Raw genomic sequence first — 8,059 nt, forward strand, 5'->3', positions numbered from 1 at the left:
ATTTTGAGGAAGACATTTCTATTCTCATTTAATGTGAGAAGACTAAAACACAAAATGCGTAAAGATTTTGCCTGAGTAATTGCGCAGTCCCAAATCCATGCCACGCACTCTAAATTGCTCCTTCACAGCCCAGCCTCACCCCCCATGCCTCAGTCCCTCACCTGCTGTGGCTGGAAACCAGGTCCTCCTCAGGTTGATGAAGACAAAGCGTCCTAGTACATGACCTTGAGCAAATCTCACTTCACTTTTCACAGCTCTGATTTTTCTTAGTAAAATGAAGAACTTTAATGGACAGATTTTCAAAACCATATGTTTGCATCACCCAATGTATAAGGGAAGCTATTTGTAAAGAAGCTGCTTTGGTTGAAGTAGAAGTGGAGTCCAAGGCCTGACCTTGGCTTTTTCTGACATGTCTTCCTCTTAAATCAGGAACCAACTGTCCCATTTGGTTGCTTTCTGCTCTATTCTTCTTTTTTTCTTTTTAAAATAAATATGAACAAAGTGGAAAAATTAGTAAAAATTAATATGAATTTTTATCTAGGAATTTTTGTACAGTCAGTTTTGCTATAATAAGACATTTGTATTCCTAAAAATCATCATACTAAGAAAAATCTCTTAACAAAATTGCAGGGCTTATTGAAAAAAAAAATGGAGAGGGGGCAAAACACTCAAAACTTTGTCAGTGACCCCTGGTGAGGCTGACGAGGACTGACCACTCCACTCAAAGGTGGGAACCTGCTCTGATGGTCCCTCCTTGACCCTATACATGGCCATTAGCCCAACAGGCCATAGTTAATTAGTGGATGTGGCATTTATTGTGGATCTGCCCCCCACTTCAATCTCTTCAATCCTTTTTTCTGTCCCGTAAAAATGTAATCCTCCAAGTTCCTGAAAACCAAGCTCCGGCATTGCTCCCCAAATTTCATTTACAGACAATTAGTCCTAAATTCCTGAAGGTTGATAAGAAAAATGGCAGTAAATACAGCTAGCATTAGAAAAAATGATTACCATGTACAAGGGTGGTTCATGCTAAATTCTTTATAACCATTATTTCATTTAGTCCTCAAACAACCTCTGAAGTGTGGATTGCTATTCTTCATTCAACAGACACATAAGGCTTAGTCATTTGTCCCGAGTGTATCCAAGAAGTGAATGACTAACTTTGAGACGAGCACTCTGATTTGCCTCATGTGTGACCGATGCACTCTGAACTCCACACTAAGCTATGCTGCTTTTTGAGAGGATTGTGCATATCTTGAGTTGCAACCCGAGGCCTTTTCAGTTACCTGCATACTGACCACACTTACTCTCCACTTCCAGCTCATTCTGCCAAGTTGGATATCCTTTCTCTCTGCCTCCCCTTTCTCCCTTCCATTCTTCCAGCTACTAGCTGCCCCATCTTTCCAAACCAGACACCCAATATTTCTGGGATTGAGCTTCAGATTAATGGCCTCCATCAGTGCTTGTGTCCAGCCTACCTCATTTGACCCACAGAACCATGTCTGCCATTCATTTGGGCACCTCGGTATTTGCCTGGATCTGGTCATGGTTCTCCTGACCTTCCTCCTGCCACAGTCTTCCTCTTGTCTTGTACCAGATCTAAATGAATCCTTAATGAAAACCTCTCTTATTATTGGACATGGAGTAAAGTTCTTCATGTTCTCTGCAGGCATAAATACTTTGCTGTCTATGTTGCTTCTGAACCTTACTAACAGGCTGAGAATGCTAACGTTTCAATTAACATAGAATAATAGCTAAATCTTTTTCTCAGGAATCTCTAACTTTCCAACCAGCATCCAGTCTGGCATCAAAGCTTATTTTCTTCTTTCTGTATTTTTAGTAGCCAGATGTATTTCTTGTGGGTATGGATATTATGTGTGTGTCTTCAAGTGGGTTTGGGTTGTTTTTTTTTTTTCCCTTTATGATGGAAGATATTGAGCTTTGAACAAACTTGCACTGAATTGTTCATTTGTACAGGGAATTAATTATCTTTGCTATTTCTGTTTTCAAAATCAGGACACCTACTGCCCTTTCACACTCAAAATGATAGCTGTCAAAGTAGATTAATGAACACCATCAAGCAGATTTGAAACAGGCAGGAGAATTGATGAGATAATTGTGTCATTAACAGTAGGAACAGTAGATAGAGAAGAATGAGTTAATTGATTTATGCACCAAACCACTATTTTAGAAATCAAATACTTCTCAAGATTAAGGAAATTATGGTCAATTTTCGTTGGCAGTAGACCCTGTTTTCTGCTGCAGAAAATAATGGTGGGACAGCCTATCCGTCCTCTCTTGAAAGAAGACTTTGCTGGCTTCAAATCATGCTCTCATGAACGAATTAGGTTTTGGCACTGCGATTGTTCCTCCTCTTTCTATTAGTATCTGAGAGTTGAAAGAAAGTCTTATTCTCTGGGTGGTTGTTTTGGTTACACTGCTCCAGTGTGGAACACACTCCTTTGAGGTAGTCAAAAACGGGAGCGGTCAAACTGTTTAAGCAAAACCAAACAGCAATTCAATTGATGGGAAGATGAGGTGGGAATGAAATGTGCGGTCCATCGGCACAAGGTATCACTTCCCGCCAGTCTCCCATTTCACACCTTCAAAATGATTATTTGCTGAAAGTGTGGGACAGAGACACTTCCTTATTGTGCTTACACATACACTGAAGAAAAAAAAGACTGTGTGTTAGAATCTAATTGACGAAGAGAAATTGTTTTTGCATTGCTTTTGTACTGTGATAGCTCTTATGTTATTTAAAAAAAATAGAGGTGCATGCTTTTATGCTAGGAAAATGCCTTTTCTTCTTTTATTGTGAAGGGAGTGATTTTTTTGATCAAAAAGTGTCTGTTGTTTCCCAGGCTTCCCAGAGCATAGAGCGTTGCTTAGATTGATATAATAACAGGCTTTCTACTATGTAAACCATGCTGAATAGTCAAATATCATTTTTCTTTTGTTAAAAAAAAAAAAACCTTGAAGATCACATTTCAACCTCTTTATTTCACAGATAAATAAAAAAATGGAAATGACTAGAGGGCCAGTGACTTACCTGAGTTCTCATACTTCTTTTTGGGCTGATCGGACTATGCCATTATTCCATTGTTCCCTATGTATGATTAATTATATCTCCTCGGTGAACCTACATACATTTATGGGCATATGACTGTTAAGAAGTATATTTTGCCCTGGAGCTTCTTTATATCTGGCAGAAAAGGAGAGGGTTGAATATTTATACTGTCATCAATAGAGAGACTCTGAGCCCTCCCCAATTCTAAACTATGGAGAGGCCCATGGAGGCTCCAGCAATTCCTTAGAAAAACACCCATGGCTTGGTTTACAGCAGGACTGACAAGAAGATTAAGCCAATCTCTTACATCTTTCTTGTTCTACTGCTTGTGGCTTCAGTTCAGTTACCCCCTTGTCCTAGATCAGCATCCTGGGGAATGATAGAACTTCCTTGCTTTTTCAGTGGGAAAAAAAATCATACTGATATTTTTATTTCCATTTTAACATATCAGAGATTCATTTAACTTCATTGGTTTTATTCTAGAATACAGTTGTCTTATGGTGAAAATCTAGTATGAATAATATTAAAATTACTTATCATTTGCTTTATCTGTACATATGTATATGTATATAAATATATGCATGTATGTATGTGTACACATTTGTTTTCCTCTGAGTGGTTTTTTACCAAGTTGATATAGTTAGATTTGCTTGCTCTATTTTGGTTCCAATTTTAAGGCTTGTTTTTTTGTTCATTTTGATGGGGTTTTTAAATTTCAATATGGTCACACATTAACATAGTCCCCAAATCAGAGCTATATAAAAAGGCACTCTCAGAAGTTTATCCTCATCTGTGTCTCTTCCACAATGTCCCCTTCAACCATGTGCTATATGTAGCCATTTTTATTAAGTTCTAGATTTTCTTTTAGGGCTTTTGCTGTAGTTGTTGTTGCAAATATCTGTATATCATTGTGTATTCTTTGTTCTTACTAAATATAGCAAGTAATTTCCATTGTTCGACATATAGCTATTTTCACTTGACAATATGTCCTGAAAATTATTCCATATCAGTATAAAGAGATCTTCCACTTTTGTTTTGCTGTATTGTTTTGATTTTCCAAATTTTTTTTTACCAGTCTTCTTGTTGATCAACATTCAAGATGTTTCCAACTTTTAAACATTACAGATAATGCTGCAATGAATCATCTTGTTCCAATGTTATTTTGTATTCATAGGGTGTGCCTTTAGGATAGATTCCTAGAGGTAGAATTACAGGATCAAAGGATACATTCATCTGTAGTATTGCTAGAAGTTGCCAAACTCTTCTCAATAGTGGAATTATTTTGTGTTTCTACTATTAATATATGACAATGAATGTTTTCTAACAGCCTTGTCAACCGAGTTTATGGCCATTTTAAATTTACCAATATGATAGATGAGAAATGGCCTTTAATACTTCTAAAAAAAATTATGAGTGAGGGTGTGCATCCCTTCATATGTTTACAAATGATTATTAAAATCTTGTTTTGTGGCCGTCTTTTTAAAACATGATTGTGTTTAAAACTCATGTAATAAAATTTCACAAGGATATAATCCTTCTTTGTGAATTAATCAACAGTGTATGACACTGTAAAAATATTTCAGGGTATTATGTAAAGAAACTGTAGGTGCTTTATTAACTGTAATTTCTGAATTAATCTAGTGATTCCAAGTATTAATAATTAAGAAGTTTCTCCTTATAAAAGTAACATATGCTTTTTTTACTTGGAAAAAAGACTATAGAATAGAAGTAAAAACAGTTATACCATCTAGAGGCAATATATTTTGGAATATTCCCTTTCAATCTTTTTTCTTTATTTATAAAAGGATTTTATTCATTTTAGTCATTATTTGCTTCATTATTCACTTTTCTATTCTTTGTTTATAAAAGGGTTTATTCATTTTCATATTCACTTATCCAAAACCTCTAGTCATGCAATACATTGTTGCTATTATTTGAACAAATCTTTAATTATTAGGTCAATTAAGAATAACAAAAAATTGTAAATTATTTACCTTCATTTAGTCCTTCACTAATGCTTTGCTTTTCTCTTTTCTCTATATAGATCCAAGCCTCTGAACTATACGATTTTCCTTGTGTCTGAAGAATGTTTAACATTTCTTGTAAGGCACATCTGCGGGTGATAAATTCTGTCAATTTTTATCTGAGAAAATCTTTCTCTTTCACTTTTCACTTTTGAAAGGTATTGAAGAATACTTTTCTGGATGCAGATTTTTAGGTCAGTTACATTTTTCTCTCAACAATTTAAATATTTCATTTCACTCTTTTCTAGCTTGCATGGAGAAGTCCCATGTAATTATTTATTTTAAATTTTTTAGATTTAGTATTTCAGAATATTATGGGGGTACAAATGTTTTCGTTAAGATAAATTGCTTTTGTACCATTTGAGTCAAACTTATAAATGCGCCCATCCCTCAGAGAGTGTGCATTGTACCCGTTAGGTGTGAATTTGCCCACCCCCTCATCCCCCCTCCCATCTGCTTGATTTCTGATAAATTCTTATCTTTGTTCCTCTATCAGTAAGGTATGATTTTCCTTTGACTTATTTTAAGATTTTCTCTTTGTCTTTGATTTTCTATAATTTGAATATGATATGCCTAAGTGTAGGGTTTTGTTTTTTTTTGTATCAATCTTGTTTGGTGTTTATGTTTCCAGAATCTGTCACATGATATCTGTAATTAATTTTGGAAAATTCTCAGTCATTATTACTTCAAATATTCTTCTGCTCCTTTCTCTCATTCTCTTCCTTCTTTTTTTATATACATATGTTACATCTTTTTAAATAGTACTACAGAGTTTTAGATAGCTGCTCAATATTTTTCATTCTTTTTTCTCTTTACTCTTCAGTGAAATGTTGCTACTGACAAATCTTCAAGGTCAATGATTCTTTCCTAACATGTCCCATCTACTAATAAGCACAGCAAAGGCATTCTTCATTTCTGTTATACGCTTTTGACTTCCAGCATTTCCTTTTGATTGTTCCTTGGTATTTCCATCTCTCTGCTTACCTTCACTATCTGTTCTTGTATGTTGTCTACTTTTTTCATCAGAGGTCTCAGCTTATTAATCACAGTCATTTTAAATTCTCAGTCTGATAATTTCAGAATCTCTGCTATCTCTGAGTCTTTTACTGATCTTTGCTTTTTCTCTTCAAAACATGTTTTTGGCCTTTCAGCATGCCTTGTAATTTTTTTTCCTGTTGTTGAAAGCTGGATATGATGTATTAGATAAATGGAAGTTAGGTAAGTAGGACTTTGGTTTAAGGTTTTATGTTATCTGACTAGATAGGACTAAGGATATATTTACTTTTTGCTATAGCTGTCATGTCAGAGGCTAAAATTTCTTCTAGTGTCCTTATTATTATCTCCATTGCTGTCTTAGGCTTTCCCTGGAGACTTCTTCTTAAACAGTATCTGAAGCTTACAGCTTTCTCAGTTGTAATCCTGTTGTAATTCAAGAGCCCCATTGATGTGGTGATAAGGTGTGGGAAGAAGGGGGTGTTGTATAATCCTTTGATTAGGTCTCCATGTTTTAGTGAGGCTGTGTGCCTAGGCTATAACCGATGCTTCAAATGCAACTTGTGTAACAAATGCTTCTCAGCTTCTGCCTATACCTCCTCAGATGAGGCAGGAAGGCTAGAATGGGCTACAGTTGGGCATTTTCCTTCCTCCACTTCTAAGGCTAGAGGGGACTACAGTTTGGGCATCTTTTTTTTTTTGAGGTCAGTTAGGAAATGGAAAAACCTAAGTGTGTTAAGCTCTGGTAAAACAGTTTTCTTTAAGATAAGGCCTTTTTTTAAGGAGAAGAGAAAACTCTGCATGTATTTCAAACTGGATACATTTTTCCTCTCCTTGACAGAAGTATGAGTGGATTTTTCTTTCCACACTGAGAACCCGGTGGAGTTCCAGGAGGTAAACTTAATGGAAATGTGGACACTCCCCTAAGGTGGGGTCCCCAGCAATGTCTATCTCTAAAGCTAGTCCACACTCAGTCACCAGCAATGAATCAATTGGAATTAAAGTGTTTCCACCAGTTTCTGGCTCCAGCAAAGCTTCTGCTCCAGGTAAGATGTGATTCTCTCTGTTGGCCTGTCTTTCTAGTTTGAGAGCGGAGGTTTGCTCTGTGACCTCAATTTTCTGATGGATTTAAGAATTGTTGATTTTCAGTTTGTTCAGCTTTTTATTTTTGTTTCATTTTTGTGAAGATAGGAGTGAGAATTTAAGCTCTTTGCATGTCTAGCCAGAAACTGGTATATCCTATTAATTTTTATAAACATTATCAAAAAAGGATGATGATCTGGCATATATATTTATTTCTGGTTCTTTTGTTTGCCAGTTAATTTTCATGTTGTTTATCTACAAAAATGATTCATTTTTAATGATGTTATGGCCACGGATCCTTATAAGTGATGGGAATTTAAGCATTGCCCTTTTAATGTCAAGTGAAGCCCTTTCTAAATTAAGTGTAGATTAAATGCATTTAATTAGAATATAATTTTTAAATTCTTTCTTGATATCTTTACATATATATAGTCATACGTGTAAAAGATTATTTCTTGAGATACCAGTTGAATCATTTTCCCACCAAGCAACTTTCAGATATTTCCACACAGGTAAATATCTATGTATTCTGGAGGGAAAGAAAAAGAATCCTAATGGAAAAACTATTTAATCTTTATGAATACATTTTCTCATTGAACAACATCTATATCAGTTATATTCTGTCTCATCTATCATGCAATTTCTCTCTTTTGTGGAAGCTAACATTTATAGTGTTTTGGCAAATAGAACTTCCTCCAAAATATTTGGTGTTGATGCTCTGGAAAAACTAGGCTTCCATTTTAATCAGAAGTGCTTTGTAAACTAATAGTAAAGTAGTATGACCTCTTTAAAATCCACAGGTACCAAAGTCATATCAATTGAACCACTTTTGTTTCTCCATAAAACAATGGATGCTTCCAAACTGCTAAAACAATTCTGTTAGAGCACT

This window comes from Eulemur rufifrons, chromosome 4 (assembly GCF_041146395.1).
Source record: "Eulemur rufifrons isolate Redbay chromosome 4, OSU_ERuf_1, whole genome shotgun sequence".
In the NCBI taxonomy this organism is placed as follows: Eukaryota; Metazoa; Chordata; class Mammalia; order Primates; family Lemuridae; genus Eulemur; species Eulemur rufifrons.